The sequence below is a fragment of the Rhincodon typus genome, chromosome 1 (genome assembly GCF_021869965.1).
Source record: "Rhincodon typus isolate 14 chromosome 1, sRhiTyp1.1, whole genome shotgun sequence".
NCBI lineage: Eukaryota > Metazoa > Chordata > Chondrichthyes > Orectolobiformes > Rhincodontidae > Rhincodon > Rhincodon typus.
In genome coordinates, this window is record NC_063332.1 from 35,303,774 (window position 1) to 35,322,705 (window position 18,932).

Consider the following 18,932-nt stretch of genomic DNA (forward strand, 5'->3'; position numbering starts at 1 on the left):
CTGGCACGCTATAACTGAGTTCTGAAGACCCTCTGAACTAAGAAAGCAAAGCACTAAGATGCATCCTGTGCAAATGCATGAGATGTACGTGTCTGTGTGTGACCCTGTGGAGAACATGACCTAGTAGCTTTCACATCATAGAAGGCTGAAATGGTGTACGTTTGTGTGTGTGTGTTGCTTCAAGAGGGTGCAGTGATGTGGTGAGGTTGATGGTTTGTCAATGCTGACTTGTTTAGACAAGGGTTAAGGAGAAAACTGACTATGGATCCTGTGGGGACATTTTATGAAGAAGCAGTTAGATGATAGGTCTCACAAGCTGCAGCGACCAGATACCCATTCTGATTTCCATGCATGGAAGGGAAAGGAAAATTGCAAGTGGGGCTTTAATGAGATGTAAATGCTCTGAAGAAAGACACTGCACAATGGTGAGATTCTGAAGTTAGCATTTGAGGCTGGAGCAGAAAATGTCGAGATTCTAATTCTTTCATTCGCTCCATGTGTCCTCAGATTTCTCCCAAATGAATGATGACATCAGACAGTCCAGAAGGGGTCCTTTGGTCCACCACATCTACACTGACAAAACTACTCTAAATCTACACATACCACTTTCCAGCATTTGGCCCACAGCCCTGAATGTCATGTCACTTCAAGTGCTCATCCAAGTACTTTTTAAAGGTTTTGAGATTGCACTGCATTCCAGACCTCCTCCACACTTTGGGTAAAACATTTTTCCACAAATCCCCTCTAAACCTTCTGCCTTTCAACTTAAAATTATACCCCCTTTGTATCGACCCTTTTTTGACGAAGAGGAACAATTGCTAAAGGCAGTCTCAGTCAACATTGGCCACTTCCCCTGAATGATTTTAAAAACAGACTCATGGGATGGGTCAAAATTTCCTTTTTTGAGACAGAAAGAGTAATTAAGTCTGATGGAAGTGAATGGTCGAACAGTGTAAGGTGTGGTGAGATGGCCCAACTGAGTAGGAAGCAAACAGGGTAGGAAGGGCCAATGGTTTGGCAGGATGAGGTAAGTGGGAGCTGCTGAGTGGACATGATGCACGCAAGAGTCAGAGTTATAGCCCATGTCCCTCGAGAGATGTGGGCAGTTGAAGGTTTGGGGTGAAAAATGGCACTATGAGTGTGAGATAGCAGGTAGGGATAGTGGCACTTATCCAGTCAACCTCCACAGTTTGAGGGGCAGTTCCTGGCTCAGGGCATCGGAACACATCTCCTTCTCTCCGACCACATAATTCCCAAGAAAGGCTTCCGGAGCCCCATTGCCTAATTAATGAGGTGAAGAATGGAAGATTACATGAGAACGGACACCCTGAACCTTGGCAGACCAGACATCCTGCATCTCATTTAACAAAACACTCAATTGAAAATAGGAAAATTCCACCAAGGGTGTTGAATCTTTCTTTGTTTAGATTTTGTAAGCTAAGTGAAACCAGTTCAGTTTTTATATTACTAATGTTAAAAATGAACTATTACATGTATATTCCTATTTGTTTTACTTATCTAGGTGTATGTAATGTACCTTATTCAATCCTTCACTTAGCCTCAAAAAGTGCCCAAATTTTAGTTTTGGCAGTATTTATAAGCTGTCCCAAATTGATTCATGCCCCATCCAACTACTGGTGTGTAATATTGTCAATAGTGAAAAAAGTGGCCAAAATCATATTCCCCGTCTAACTTTTCTGATCAGTTATCCATAAAACCAACAAGGAATGCAAGATATTTCTTTTTTTAGATCGGCGGGGATCTACAAATTGTACTATTCATGTTTTAACTTAGATTGAATCTGTCACAATTAGCACTGTCTTGCAATCCTCACAAAGGCTTAGATTACAAGAAACAAAAATATCTTACTGCATCAGGTTTCTCTTTCCAATATGTTTGAATCTCGGTGGACTGACTGACATTATTGCAGGTTTTGATTATGCAGTAATTGAGTTGAAATGCATTAAATCTTGATCTTTCAAAAGAGGCTAATTTTTACATAAATCTATAGACAATTGTCAATGTAGCACTTTGTTTAGCTTGATATATGAACATTGAAGCATTAAAGGTCCATGTCTCAGATTTCTTTGTCTGTGTTCCATTCTCCAGACTATTCATGGCCACAGTGGACCCATAACAGCAGTGTCCTTTGCTCCTGATGGAAGGTATCTAGCCACATATTCCAATGCTGACAGCCACATTTCCTTCTGGCAGGTATGACCATGCTTTTATACTTTTTCCTTTGGTTGTGTATGCTTCACACGAAAGGCCAAATTCCTTGAATTTTTAATGAGGCTGCATCATTTTACACACATCCTTGGAAGTTAGACTCCAGCTGACATTTAAAGAGAACTGGAACCAGAACTGTCTGTTTTGGAGATAGATTAGAACTATCTGAGGAACTAGGTCGACAAGAAATGCTTTAAGTGAGAGAAAAAGGATGAAATTACCCAAAATGAGCCACAAAACAAAGTTAATCGATAGCAGTACTTATTTTTAAGACAGAGAAATTGATTACAAGAGTAAGAGGTTCACACTTAAACAAGGTAGGTATTAGGGCCTCATAATCAACTTGGAATTAGCTATTGAAATTGTTTTACTTTCCCCAAAATCCCGTTCAGAGTAGGGAATTGGGCTGTGCATAAAGAGAATGGTAAGAGTAATTAGAAGACTAAGAATGCAGTCTTAGAAGAAGTTTTGCATAGCCCACAATGCAAGACCAAACTATCAGATGGTTGAGCTAAGTGATCAAAGACTAAAATTGGATGTGTCCACAATTTCTTCAATGTAATTTTTTTCTGAAGGTTATCTAGGTACCCTGCCATGTACCTCTATGTTTACAGCACATTTAAACTGATAACTAACTAAACATTGTAAATTTGGAGATTTATATTCATTATGAAATCCTTTGAAATTCAATCTTACCTTTGCAAAGTCCCCTGGAAAGGACAAGCATTCAAAAGCATAAACAGACTTCAGAAACTGCAGGCAGAGGCTTACTAGTGGCCACCTGTGCTGTTTGACTGTGTTAATACTGTTCTGATTGTGTTAATTCATTATTTCATTCTTCCTAGAAATGAGTATAGTTAATGGCTATTTGCCCAGTTACACACCTCTGGTTGTGTTCAACTGCATTAATTTCAAAAACAAAAATTGCTAGGGAAACTCAGCAGGTCTGGCAGCATCAGTGGGGAGAAAGTAGAGTTAACATTTTGGATCCATTGACCGTTCGACAGAACACAGATTGTTCTATTTTGTTAGAACTACATTAAGTTGACTAGCTTTTTTCCAATAAAACTCAGGCAGAACTAAAAGAATAAATGCAAGCTCTTGTCTAAGCTATTGTGCAGATTGTTTCACAAAAAAAACTTGATTTTTATCTCACCATTTTTTGGAGGTTTTATTAGGAACTTCAGTAGGTTTTATGAAAATGAAGATAATTTGGCAAGTACAGCTACTAAAATTTAAGGATATAGTGCCTCCCTGGAATTAATAGAATATACAAAGAAGGAAGTTGAACGAAACTCATGGTTCATCGCTCACCACATACATCCACCACAGTCTTGGGTGTTCCAGACTCTAAACACACAATGTATTAAATGGTTATTCCTCTTGTCACCATTGTTTGTTTGCCGTTTGCCATTTGCCATAAAGCGATCTCCTCTAGTTGTCAACCTTTCCACCATCAGCAATAGTTTTATTCAATTGACTCTGCACGGATTCCTTACAGTTTTGAACGCTTTTTTCAAACCTCCTCTCAATCCTCTGTTTCAAAAGGAAAACAGTTTTCTTCTCCAGTCTATCCACATAGCTATCCCTCATCCTGGAACCAATTTCATAATCCTTTCAGCACCTTCCCTAGGGCTTTCACATCCTTCCTAAAATGTAGTACCAGGATTGGGCACAAATTGCTGATTATGTAATGATACAGTACTCCAGTTAAGGCTGAGCCAGTGTTCTATATAGATTTACCAGAATGTCCTGTAAAAAGTATTTTTAGCATAAACTTATTAAAAACTTTAGCATAAACATTTACAGTGGTGATGTATAAGGAAATATGATCCAAGCTATGGAAGGGGAGACTAGGAGTTGTGGGTTGGTTTGTGTGTGACAGGTTAAATAGCTGCCACACATCAGAAAGCTGACAAGAACCTATTGATTTTCACCTTGAACCTTAGCTAGCTCATCAACACATGGAAGACAATCATGGGATAGGCAGGTCTTCCACTTCACTTTGTTAAACACTCATTAGCTGCTGTTTTAACCCTGAAATTCTAACTTTTAACTCTTTGTGCGCTGGTTTCCTGAGTTATCTTGAATTTTCCAGCCAAAGTGAGGTGAGAAGATATCAGTCCATTGTAATTGAGGCCAAATAAGGCAATAAATGAATAAACAGATCTGTCACGTGTTTTGAAGGTGATTTCCAATAGTTTACTGGTCATTTCTGCTACTTAGGAGTTTGCTGCCTCTGTTGTGCACTTCCCCGTTGTCAACTTAGACAGCAGCAGTGCAGCTGTTTGTGGAGTTTCATGTCAGACCAGCTCTTAGAATGCAGTGCTCCCGAAACAGGGTATACAGGCAGAGGGTATGACTGAGTACCCATCTCTAAGGAGGATCAGATATCACTGATATTTACAGCACCCAGAAAAAAAGGGACCAGGTGGGCACGCATTGTCCATGTTGGTTAAGGCCAAAGCAACCTTTAGTTATTTTGTTTCCAAGGAGTTGCTTGTGATATTTGTCAAATCTCACAAGCTGCTCCCACTTGTCAGAATGGATCTCCTTTATGCATTTCACTGCTGATGAAGTCAGTCAGAGAGGATTTGCTGCTCTGGCTGAGGTTCCCACATGCCCAGTGAGTCACAGATTGCCTACATGTGGCATTCAAGACACTCTCAGGTCAACCATAGTATTTATGAGTCAATAGGTTTACAGTCCCTTAATGTTCAACTACTGAAAGATCATCTTGCATGCCTGTGTACTTGCGTGATGTGTTCACCCTGTGCCAGTCTCCCAGAAATGTTCACACCTCAAGGGATAGAGTAATAGAGTTGTACAGTATGGAAACAGGCCCTTCGGTCCAACTCATCCATGCCAACGATATTCCCAAACTAAACTAGTCCCAAATGCCTGCGTTTAGTCCATATCCCTCCAAACCTTTCCAATCATGTACATATCCAAATGTGTTTCAAATGTTCTAACCGTACTTGCATCCATCACTTCCTTCCACACACTAACTATTCTGTATATAAATATTGCTGCCCATGTCCTTTTTAAAAATTTCTCCTCTCACCTTAAAAATATGCCCCCTAGTTTTGAACTCACCCACCTTCGGGAAAAGGCCTTTGCTATTCACCTTATCCATTCCCCTCATGATTTTATAAACATCAAAAAGTCACCCCTCAACTTCCTATATTCCCGTGAAAAAAAGTCCCAGCCTATCCAGCCTATTTTTATAACTCACACCTTCCATTCCCAGCAACATCATGATAAATCTTTCCTGAACCCACCCGTGTTCATTAATGTCATTCCTATAATATAATTTACTATCCTATACTATAACATAATATAACTTCCAATAGCAATTTCAGTGGGTGGTTCCTTGGAGACAATGGTTACCCTCTAAAGATTTAACTGATGAAGCTAATGTGGATCCTTAGATGCCCAGGAAACGTACAACAGAAGCTATATAAGCATGTCAATTGTAATTGAGAATGCAGATAGGATGTTCGAGATGCAATTCAGGTGCCTGGAAAGACCTGGAACTGCTCTTTGGTATTCAACAGCAAAGATTTATGTGAGGTAGTGGTGCGGCAACTGGCACAAGGTTGTGAAACAACAGGAGCTGAACATGCTGAGGCAGTTCAGACTGTGCGTGAATTATTCCTCTCAGTTCTGGCTGTCTGAGCAATGGGAGACTATCCATTTCCTTATAGCTGTCTGTAGTAGAGACAGGTATGAGCGAATCTTCAATAATATTAAAAACAAAACTTCTTAGAAGTGATTTAATATGAATGTGATGGAGAAAATAAACCTGAAGTGGTATTTTTGCATATGCCAGTATATCATGGCAGAGGGCGCAGATTCTGCTCTGTGAAGATGAATTTTGTTTTTGACATTAGGAAATACTTCTTTACAAAATAAAATCAATCCATAGTTGGATTAATTTGTCAGAAAACATTCTTGAGACGACAACACTGGATCCATCTAAGAAATGACTAGATCCTACAAGTAATAGTTAGCATTCTGGTAGGTTTGGATAAAGTAGTTCTTGATCTCAACCTATCTTGCGAACTATAGCTTCCCCGGGTAAATTCACTATATAATGTCAATGAGTCATACAAACCACAAAGACCTTGTGATAGATCCATGGTCTGTGCTGAATAAGCAATTTCAATTGGCCTCTGTATTCCTGGCTGATAAATTGAGCTCAGCCTTGATGCCTTCGCTCAGATGAATAGTGGTAACCTCTCCAAGATTTAGAAGATCTAGTGAGAGTTAATTTCTGATTCATTCAAATCTCGGAGAAAGCTTCTTTAATAAATCATTAGATTAATTAAAAATGGTATTTTTAAATCAAGGTTCATTTCCAAACCTTTCAGTTCCCTGTAGTGATCATTACTGGGATCTCAACTTAGAATTTAGACCTTTATCAGCTCCTCCTCAATCGATCAGAGGATTGCTTGTCATCACCCATTCCCTGTTCATCAACTAGTTGTCTAGACCAACAAATCCACCTCTGACTTTAAATTCCTACAGATGGGAAGCTGAGAAATGTCCTTGGCTTTACAATGCAGCTATTTTAAACAAAAAACCGTAAAATCTAAATGCATTTTCTTTGAATTATAATAATTACAAAGAAAATGATGAGTCACAATTAGAATTGAGAAGATTGATGGTTAGTATCATTTGTCTTTTGGCATGACAGACCACAATCAGTTTCCTGACCTTCACAAATTATTGTCTATATTAATTTTTGGATGTGTTTATGAATTGCAGTATTACTGTACTTCCAGGCAAAGTACGCCATGTACATTTAAATGTTACTTCATACTCCATTCTGTATGGTTAATAATACAAAAAGATGAGTAGCATTGGTCGCCTTCCAAGGATATTTACTCAGCATAAATTAAAATGATTCTGATAGTTTTAATCTGCAAAACAAAGGACAAAATATACCTCTTAAAGCTATAATATTGTCACAGCTCCCCCTTTTTAAAAAAAAGGAACCATCAATATGCAAAGATGGCTTCATTTTTAAAATCGTTTAGTCTTACGCTATTAGTACAGTTCAATGCATATCCATTACATTGACCCTAAGCATGCAAACATTCACTACTGCAGTCCATTTCAATCTGTTGCTTCCACCACTGAACATCTTCATCTTCCTTCATCAAAGTCATAACATCGTGTTGGTAATTATCTTGCCATGTGTATAATTTTCAAATTAAATGGCTGTATCAATAAACTAAATCTAAACAGTCTGGTATTTTTATCTTTAATCTTTTCCAAAAACATTTAGGGGTATGATCAATATAAATAATTGTCTCAGACATTATCCTTTATGTTAGTCTAGCTTTAAAATATAAGTTGCCTGTCCTACCTTCTCATACAGTTTCCCAAATGTGGAATAGGATGTGAATCAGACTTTGTAACTGCATTGACTTTGCAGTAATTAATAATTAGGCATTGGGTACCATCTGGTTTTGGCACCATCACTATGGGTGAGCTCCATTTGCTGCAACTCACTTCGATTATATCATCTTTAATTATGCTTTCAATCTCTTTTTGAACCTGTGCTAATTTTAGAGGGTTACATCTATAAGGATGTTGTTTAATTGGAACAGCATTTCCTATATCTAATCATGCGTAATGATGTTAGTCCTTTCCAGCTTATTTCCGCATCTCTTTCCATATAATTGTAGTAACTCTTTCAGGTCATTTTGATTTTCATCTAGGAGGTGATTCATTAATTTATCCCAAGTTTTGAGAACATCTCCATTTTACAATTTAATTTGAGGAATATCAAATTCAAAATTATCTGGATTTGGTTCTTTGTTCTGAGTTGTAACAAGTACCACATTCTCCTTTGGCTTTCCTTCCCTAACAAAATACCATTTGTGCATATTCATTTGACACACTGAGTTTTCCTTCTATCTGGAATTCTAATCAAATAATGGACCTCATTCCATTTCCTTTCAGTTTAAGGAAAGGCCCACTAAAACTTTCTTTCAAAGTTTCACCTTCCACTGGTAGTAATAATAACACTTTATCCTCCTCCAGCAAAACTATGAATTTTTGATTTCTTGTCTGCTTCCTGTTTCATCATATGATGTGGTACTTTAAAATTCTGTCTAGCCAACTCACCCACCCTATTTAATCTTTCCCTAACATTTGACACATTGTCCAAATATGTGGTCTCTGAACTATGACATTAATTTCAGTGGTCCTCTCACCTCATGTCTGAAAGTAAATTCAAATAGACTGAATTTAGTTGGTTCATTAGGTGCATCCCTAAATGCAAAAAGTATAAATGGAATTCTTTTATCCCAATCTTTTGGATATTATTTTTTCTTTTCCCTGAGAGCAATTACGAGTCAACCACATTGCTATGGGTCTGGAGTCACATGTAGGCCAGACCAGGCAGGGATGGCAGTTTCCTTCCCTAAAGGACATTAGTGAACCAGATGGGTTTTTCCGACAATTGACAATGGATTCACGGTCATCATTAGATTCTTAATTCCAGATATTTATTGAATTCAAATTCCACCATCTACCACAGCAGGATTCGAACCTGTCCCAGGATGTTATCTGGGTCTCTGGATTAACAGTCCAGCGATAATAACACTAGGCCATCGCCTCCCCTGACTGTATGACTGTAAGCCCTCAACATGGTCTTTAAAGTTTGATGCCACTGTTCTAATGCCCTTTGCATGTCTAGATAGTACACAGTTGATTTCAATTGTTTTATTCCTAAGCTATCCGTAACTTCCTTGAATAATTTTGATTTAAAATTTGACCCTTGATCTGATTGTATTTCTGTGGGTAGTGTGTATCTAGTAAAAAAAGGAAGAATGATTCCTGTACAGTCCTTCTAGCCATGATATTGCATAATGGAGTTGCCTCCAGAAATCTAGTAGACACATCCATTATAGAATCATAGAGTTGTACAGCACGGAAACAGACCCTTCCGTCCAACTCATCCATGCCACTCAGATATCCTAAATTAATCTAGTCCCATTTGCCAGCATTTGGCTCATATCCCTCTAAACCCTTCCTGTTCATATGCCCATCCAGATGCCTTTTTAAATGTGGTTATTATACCAGGCTCCACCACTTCCGGTGGCAGTTCGTTTCAGCCACGCATCACCCTCTGCATGAAAAAGTTGCCCCTTAGGTCCCTTCTAAATCTTTTCCCTCTTACCTTAAACCTATGCCCTCTAGTTTTGGACTCCCCCACTCTGGGGAAAAGACCTTGAATATTTACCCTATCCATGCCCCTCACAATTTTATAAACCTCTATAAGATCACCTCTCAGCCTCTGCCGCTCCACGGAAAATAGCCCCAGCCTATTCAGCCTCTCCCTACAGCTCAAACTCTTCAACCAGGTAATATCCTTCTAACTCTTTTTTGAACCCTTTCAAGTTTCATAACATCCTTCCTATAGCAGGGAGAACACAATTGCAAGCAATATTCCAAAAGTGGCCGAACCAATGTTCTGAGGAAGGGTCACCAGACCCGAAATGTTAACTCTGTGTTTTCCTTCACAGATTCTGCCAGACCTGCTGAGCTTTTCCAACAACTTTGTTTTTGTTCCTGATTTACATTTATCGCAGCTCTTTCAGTTTTTAACCAATGTCCTGCATAGCCACAACATGATCTGTCAACTCCTATACTCAATGCACTGACCAATAAAAGCAAGCATACCAAATACCTTCTTCACTATCCTATCTACCTGCGACTCCACTTTCAAGGAACAATGAACCTGCACTCCAAGGTCTCTTTGTTCAGCAACACTCCCCAGGACCTTACTACTAAGTATATAAATCCTGCCCTGATTTGCCTTTCAACAGATATTGATTCTCACTTTTTTTTTTACACATTCAATTAAGACTCTTGCAAAAGTTTCCTCAAATGCTGGAATAGTATTAACGGTGCTGGTTTTATCACTGACTGAGGTTTCCCTATTACCTGACATCTATGACATGTCCTGCAAAATTAAACCACATCTCTATACAGTCGAGTCCAATAAAAATGTTTTTGTATTTTGGCTTGAATTTTCCTTATTTCTAAATGACCTCCTACTGGTACCTCGTGCGCTACCTGCAACACCTTTTTATAACCCACCGGTAATACAACTTGACGTCCATTTTTCATTTGCCTGAATATCTAATGTCTCCATTTCCTCATCAAGACTTCATTTTAAGGTAGTAACATTCTGGGATACACTCATATTCTTCTGTGTATGCTTTTTGATACAACTGCTTTATAGAACATAGAACATTACAGCGCAGTACAGGCCCTTCGGCCCTCGATGTTGCGCTGACCTGTTAAACCAATCTCTCTTCATCTTTTTGTTGCAATTCAACTACTGGGTAAGAGAAACCTAGGGGTTCAATTACATAATTCTTTGAAATTTGCATCACGTGGACAGGGTGGTTAAGATGGCATTTAGTACACTTGCCTTCATTGCTCAGACCTTTGAGTATAGGAGTTGGTATGTCACATTGAGGTTATACAGGACGTTGGTGAGGCCTCTTCTGGAGTACTGCGTACAGTTCTGGTCACCCTACTATAGGAAGGATATTATTAAATTAGAGAGAGTTCAGAAAGGATTTATCAGGATGTTGCCTGGAATGGAAGGTTTGAGTTATAAGGATAGGCTGGTATGTTTTACACTGGACCCTAAAATCAGGAGGGGCATAGACAAGGTGAACGGCAAGGGTCTTTTCCCTAAAGTGCAGAAGTTCAAAATGAGTGGGCATTTTTAAGGTGAAAGGAGAAAGATTTAAAAAGGACATGAGGGACAACTTTTTTTTTTACACTGTTCATATGTGGAATGAACTGCCAAAGGAAGTGGTGGTTGCAGGTTCAGTTAGAACATTTAAAAGACATTTGGATAAGTACATGAATAGGAAAGGTTTGAAAGGATATGGGCCAAACAAGTGGGACTAGTTTGGTTTGGGAACATGGTCGGTGTGGACTAGTTGGACCAAAGGGTGTGTTTTCATGTTGTATGATTGTATGACTCTTTCACCTCCCTGAATTAAAAAATATCCACCTTGTCCTCCACCTGTTCTTGTTTTTTTTTCAACCATTTGATCAAATATAGTTTCTAATAATTGAACTTCAACTTCCTTGTCTTTACTGTTTGATTTCTACTCCTGTTTCAACTGTGGCTTTGTGATGTTGTTATTGCACAGTCAGGAAAAGTCCCAGGATACACCTCCTGTAACATTTCAGTTGCCCCATTTTGCACTGGCTTTTCAACTACAATAGGCATCACTCCCACGTATTTCATTCCCGAGGATAAACTATATCTCCAGAACAGACATTCTCCAACCACCACTTCACCACTTTTCATCCAAATTTCCAACATTATACAATGGAACATTGCTGTTCTCACCATAAATTCCACATATTACCATCTTTCTGGCAATGCTCCTTCCAAAGCACATACTTCCTCATCTCCCACCATCAAAGATTGACTTGTTCCTGTGTCTCTTAAAATTTTAATTTCTTTACCTACTCCTCCTGGTACACTTGAGTAAACCAATTCAAGAGCAAACTATACGGTAAATGGAAAAGCCCTGGGGAAAATTGATGCACAGAGAGATCTGGGTGTTCAGGTCCATTGTACCCTGAAGGTGGCAACGCAGGTCGATAGAGTGGTCAAGAAGGTGTACGGCATGCTTTCGTTCATTGGACGGGGTAATGAGTACAAGAGTTGGCAGGTCCTATTACAGTTGTATAGGACTTTGGTTCGACCACATTTGGAATACTGCGTACAGTTCTGGTCGCCACATTACCAAAAGGATGTGGATGCTTTGGAGAGGGTGCAGAGGAGGTTCATCAGGATGTTGCCTGGTATGGAGGGCGCTAGCTATGAAGAGGGGTTGAGTAGATTAGGATTATTTACATTAGAAAGACGGAGGTTGAGGGGGGACCTGATTGAGGTCTACAAAATCATGAGAGGTATAGACAGGGTGGATAGCAAGAAGCTTTTTCCCAGAATGGGGGTCAATTACTAGGGGTCACGATTTCAAGGTGAAAGGGGAAATGTTTAAGGGAGATATGCATGGAAAGTTCTTTACGCAGAGGGTGGTGGGTGCCTGGAACGCGTTGCCAGCGGAGGTGGTAGAGGCGGGCATGATAGAGCTTTTAAGATGTGTCTAGACAGATACATGAATGGGTAGAGAGCAGAGGGATACAGATCCTTGGAAAATAGGCAACAGGTTTAGATAGAGGATCTGGATCGGCGCAGGCTTGGAGGGCCGAAGGGCCTGTTCCTGTGCTGTAATTTTCTTTGTTCTTTGTTCTAAACCTTATCCACACAGCTAAATTCTTTGAAGAGATCTGGTACTTTTTTACTGACCAACCCCTGACCAGGCTGTACATTCTTTTGCACCTCTTTAGCTTCCACTGGGATGTCCTTTACCACTTAAATAAACCCCAAGGACTTATCTTGTTTTACCACATACGTTTTCCCAGTGTTTTTCTTAAACCACCAACATGTGTCCTACTTTATTACAGTGAAAACACCTGAAGTTTTTTTACTTGCCTTTCTTCCTCATGGGTTTCTTTTTTAACCTGTGGCTGACTATCTATACTATCTTCAATGATATCTCCTTTTCCTTTACTATCGGAGGATTTCGCTTGATACGTCTGTCTCAACCTCTCTTTGTAAGAAAAAAGGACAAAATACACCTCTTAAAGACATAGTACCATCACACAAGTCAAGATAGTGTGTCCTTGAAGGGGAGCCTGCAGGTGGTATTGTTACCATTTTTCTACTAGATCCTAGAGGTCATGGGCTGGAAAGAGCTTGTTGCCAGGTGCTTGGCTTGTCTGAATGATCTCTACGCGTGTGGCAGCTGCGAGTATACAAGGGGAGGTGACAGCCTCATGGTATTATTACTGGACTGTTAATCCAGAAACCCAGCTAATGTTCAAATCCCACCATGGCAGACGGTGGAAGTTGAATTCAATAAAAATTTGGAATTGAGGGTCAAACGATGACCGTGCATCCATTGTCGATTGTCAGAAAAACCTAGTTCATTTATGTCCTTTAGGGAAGAAAACTGTCATGCTTATCTGGGCTTACCTACATGTGACTCTAGAGTCAAGTAGTTGACTTAACTGCCCTCTGAGCAATTAGTGATAGGCAATAAATGCTAGTCTAGCCGGTGATGCCCCCCCTCCTATGAAGGAATAATAAAAAACACTAGGATGAATTATTGGTCATAACCAGAGACAAAAACTGAGCCATCATAGAAGTTTGCTCTGAAAATAAATGACTTTGTCTTCCTCTACTCAGTATTCTCTGTAGTTTCCTTTTATTATTTTTGTACTCATTCCTATTCTACCTTACAGATGAACACTTCACTACTGGGCAGTATTGGTATGCTGAACTCTGCGCCCCAGCTCCGATGTATGAAAACATACCAGGTGCCCCCTGTTCATCCTGCTTCTCCTGGTTCACAGAATGCATTGAAACTAGCACGTCTGATCTGGACCTCCAACCGTAATGTCATCCTTATGGCACATGATGGGAAGGAACACCGATTTATGGTTTGAAGACACCACCTGAATTACATGAAACGTACTAAAGAAATAAAATTGTGTGTACTGTTTGCAAAGCTGGTTAATGTTTACATTAAGATATTATTGTGTAGATTTTTTCATAAAAGTTTATCATAATTTGCAATGTCAACTTTCTGTGGGTTTTTGAAAAGAGATGAAATAGCTGCCCAACAGTCGTACCCGATTGCTTATTGTTTATATCCACCATTGTTAGCTTCAACTCAGTTTTGTTGTGGTTACAAAGCATTTCTTCTATCTTGCTATTGATAGAAGTCAAAAAATTGCAATTGCTTGTATGATGCGTGTCTCATGCCTTACACCAAAAACTGGGCTCTCCTGCAGCTGTCCTAAGAAAACAGTGTAAGATAGGAAGGACAAAAGTCATGTTTTGTCACCAGCAGCAGTTGGACTGAAGAGGACAGTTTCTAAGAGTCTCAAAATGGTGCAGTGGCTTTCATTTCAAGGGTTTAAACTTAAATAACACAGGGCTAATGGAATAAGAGACCCAATATGAAATGAGTTGGTAAAATTTCAACCCAGCCTCTAGTAATAGTGGAAGACAGCATGATGCTGTTCTAACTAGCACTCAAAAAGATCTAATAAAGGCTACTCGGGTAGTGGCAAAGGACTTACAGATGCAGTACAATTCATTTTTCTGAAATTGGAGAAAAAACAGGAAGCATTAGTCTACATTTAATAATACTATACCCAATATAAACTGTAGGAGTTTTTGTTACAGATATTGGGCAACCAATGGAATTTTATTTCATTTCCAACAACTACTGCTGAATAGAGGATTAGACAATTTGACTTGATCTCATGTCTTTTTCTCAAACAAGTTTCTCCTTTTTCAATTATCTAGTACCTCAGTTAAGGAGCTTAGTTCATTGATTTTGAAGTTCTTAATTTTTGTCTCAACACTGCCAGTCCCTGACAACACCTTAATGAATTTTCCATCCAGTTCACAAGTTTTTATCATCCTGCTGGCAGTGAAAGTTTTCAGGTTTTATTTTTATGCGGTAACATGAGTAACCAGCATAAGGTACAGAATGCAGAAGTAAATCTCCTCTGCCATTGAATTTGAAGCAATTTCCAGTCATTTGGTGCATGTATCATATGAAATTTAAAACCCGCAACAGATGTTCTGTTCAATGGACAGTTGAATCCTCTTCAGTTCTACGAAGATCGTTATGACCATTTTAATCATCAGTTACAGGCAGAAAATGTTTACAATAGCTTTCAAAAACTAAAAACTGGGACCACTTTAGCTTGCTTTCTCGCATTTTTATTTTAAAATAAATTAAATTCAGTATGGTAAAACTTTACAGCTGCACACAATCCCTGTTATATATGCCTAACTAATGCATACGAGGAACTGATGTAAAGGGTAGAGTATGCCTTAATGAATTTATAGGTTTGGACAAGTTTGCATGTCACTGATACATAGAATACTTATTGTTGGAAATCCTATTGGATGCCTTGGAAAGGTGTTGCAAAGATCTTTTGTGCAATGCATTTTGTATGAAGAAATCATAGCATTCCAGCTTCTTGAAATATTTGGCCTGTTTCACCAGTTCAAAACTAAATCATTAGTAGATTCGTACTCTTACTAGCAGCAGAGTTAGTCACCCTTACGTATTTTTAAAATCCTGTTAAGGCAAGTATGTCAACAGCATTTTTCCCCCAGTTAAATCTATGTATATTATTGAATCACCTGCACAGATACAACAAAATCCTGATTAATGAATATCTGAACATAAAAAATCGGCAGATTTAGCTGTTTGGAAGGGGTTCATGCAAGGCTGCTATGGTGCCCTAGTATATAACAGTGACTTTTCTTAAATCTGACCTACTTCAAATATACAGTGCTGAGAAGAATGCTTCTGAATGCTATATTTGGTAAATAAGTATCTAAAATACTTTCAAATCTAGTTCAAATATATATTTTGTTAAATTTAGGAAAAATTATCTCTAAACCTGCTAAAGCCATAATGATAAAAATGCAAAACCTTGTCCTTTGCAGAGGTCATGTGATATTGAAGATGCCTGTAATTTGAACTAGATGTCATAAAGAGTATGGTTTGGGCAAAACTGTCGCTTGTCTATTCACTTAACAGGAATTTATGACTGAAAGGATTATTAAATAACTGAATACAGTGGGTGGATGCATAACCCTTCTGTGCTAATAAAAACCTTTTATTTATCAGAAATTCATTCAAGGGCAAAAGGCTAAGTTAATTTTTTTAATGAAGGAGAAAATTACCTTTATTAATTCCAGGCAAAATGTTCAGTATTTCTTCCAAATAACTACCCCCTCTTAAGTTTCTTCTGACAGATGGTTCTTTTTCATAGTGATTTAATATTTATACTTCATGGCTTTAAATGTGTATTGAGAAGGTTTTGTCATATTGTGCATTGTGGGTTCCACTGTTCTGCTCATGTACAAAATTAATTTGCAAGCGTCTTTGATTACCAGATCCAAAATCACACCATTTTACAGAACAAGAGGAAGGTTATTCTTTCCTGTCTGCCTTTTTGTCATATCAATGGTATTTGTTTCTTTTTTAAAGAAATTATCCAATTCATTTTTTAAAAAAATTACGATGACTCCTGCTCCCATCACAATTGCTCAGAACAGCCTATATCCTAAAGATCTTTTGCAAATAAAGAAAATTCTGTCAATCTTCTGTTTTTTTTGGTGACTGTCTTTAATTTATAATTAGTTTATTAGTTCAATGGCCAGTTGAAATTTTTTTCATTCAACATCTCAAAACCCTTCATAATCTGATAATGAAAGGAGTCTCATTTCATTGTTATGATTAAAGTCTCACATCATCTCCTTAATGATTTGCCTTCCCCTATGCCTCTGCACCCTAAACTGGATATAATATTCAGAAAGATAATTTGAAAATTATTAGCATTTTTTTTAACTTTATGCCTCTTATTATAAAATTAAACACCCTTTTGAACCTTTATCAACATATACTCCCACCAATGTGTTCACAAGTTAACAAAATACATATGGAAAAGGTATGCATTTAAATGGGGTGAGATTTATAACTCAGGCTGAAGTGGTCAATAATGTTTACCTGCTTGTTTTGAATCTATTATTTTTGGTTTGAAATCATCTTTATTTTGAGTTAACAACTTATTTCATAAGCTTGTTTCTTTCCAAACTTATACTAAGTTTTCAAATACACACGTACACCAAAAAGCCTTTTATTTACTGCAGGATAATTCACCATCTATTACAAAGTTCTTGTAATTCAAAACCTAATGGAAATAACAACAAGCTATCAAGGCCATTTCCTGTTTTGGTGATATTTTTATGTATTTGATAGAAAATGGGAATGGTTGTCATATTATTCTAAATTGAGTAACAATGCAAAATCTCTTTTTCCATCATATCACACCCAGACACTTTAGTGATTAGAACCAATTGTATTCATCCTTTTAAGCATGTAAAGTGTTAAAAATGTTTATCTGAGTTAAAACAGAAAGTGCTGGAGAAACTGAACAGGTCTGGTAGCATCTGTTCTGAGAGAAACAGAGTTAACATTTCAAGTCCAATAACATTTCTTCAGAACAGTTCCATTGTTTGACTTTTATGTCCCTGGTTTAAGAAGCAGCAATCGGCTACATTTCCCATTTGATTATTATTTGTAGGCCTTTGCTGAATCAGGTGAAGACATATAATTTGTCTTGGCCAAAATGCCACTATGTAAATAGCCTGCTGATATTAACTCTCCAGGCCATCTTGTACAGAATGACTTGTAGAACAAGGATTACTAATGCCGTGAGAATAGAACCCAGTAAGATCAGATATCTTCAAGAAAGGAGAATTGAAGGGAGGAGTACAGCAGTACAGGATGGAAAAATATCCCTGAAAGAAAAACAAACAACTTCAGACCATGTGTTCCAGCGAAGCTCAGCACAAGCTGGAAGAACAACACCTCATTTTCTGCTTGGGGACCCTGCAGCCCTCCGGACTCAATATCGAGTTCAATAATTTTAGGGCCTGAACTCTCCCATGACTAGCCCCCAAGCCCACACACCAAGCCTTGTTATCACGTAGTCTGCCAATACACACCGCCCATTGTTAGCCGCTAACAGTCCCCATTAACATCCTCCCAGCCAAATCATTATCCACTCCTTTGTCTGTCCAACTCTTCTTCTCTCTCTTTGCGCTCTATCCCCACCTACCATTTATTCCTTACCCCCTCCCCTCACCCTATCTTCTGCATATAAACCAACAGTTTCCTAGTTACCATCAGTTCTGAGGAAGAGTCACCAGACCTGAAACGTTAACTCTTGATTTCTCTTCACAGATGCTGCCAGACCTGCTGAGCTTTTCCAGCAATTTGTATTTGAACTTCCGACTACCACATGTTCAAGTTCTAAGGATAAATTGATAGATGTAAACTATTGAGTACAGACTATTTCAGAGTAATCAGGACAATAGGATTCCTTTTTTTAAGAATATTATATGTTCTTACTTACTTTGTGTTTTTCAGATACTACAATTTTCTCTGAATGTTGGCAAGCTGCTGCTAAAATAAATGTTCTTAAAATTACAAATGGCAAACAACAACTCATTCTCATAGCACCTTGAAAGTAATAAAACCATGGTACTTGACAGGTTTCTCAGATGTTTTTTGAGGAAGTGACGAAGATGATCGATGAGGGTAGGGTAGTGGATGTTGTCTACATGGACTTCAGTAAGGCCTTTGACAAGGTCCCTCATGGCAGGCTGATACAGAAGATAAAGTTACATGGGGTCAGAAGTGAGCTTGCAAGATGGATAAAAAAACTGGCTTGGTCATAGAAGGCAGAGGATAGCAGTGGAAGGGTGCGTTTCTGAATGGAGGGCTGTGACTAGTGGCATTCCACAGGGATCAGTGTTGGGACCATTGCTGTTTGTAATATATATAAATGATTTGGAGGAGACTGTAACTGGTCTGATTAGTAAGTTTGCCGATGACACAAAGGTTGGTGGAATTGCGGATAGCAATGAGGACCGTTAAAGCATACAGCTGGATATAGATCAGTTGGTTACTTGGACAGAGAGATGGCAGATGGAGTTTAATCCAGAAAATGTGAGGTAATGCATTTTGGAAGGTCTAATCCAG

At 38.5% G+C, this 18,932-nt stretch overlaps 1 long non-coding RNA gene across 2 annotated transcripts; it reads left to right on the forward strand.

The window, feature by feature from the left end:
• Positions 1–2,105: 2,105 nt before the first annotated feature.
• LOC125484362 lies at positions 2,106–18,677 on the forward strand. Of its 2 annotated transcripts, XR_007263178.1 has the most exons (3): positions 2,106–2,214; positions 13,594–13,841; positions 18,318–18,677. It is a non-coding gene; the product is annotated as an uncharacterized LOC125484362 (long non-coding RNA). The 2 variants fall into 2 exon arrangements; XR_007263176.1 differs by lacking the exon at positions 18,318–18,677 and having other exon boundaries at positions 13,594–16,485.
• Positions 18,678–18,932: the final 255 nt, after the last annotated feature.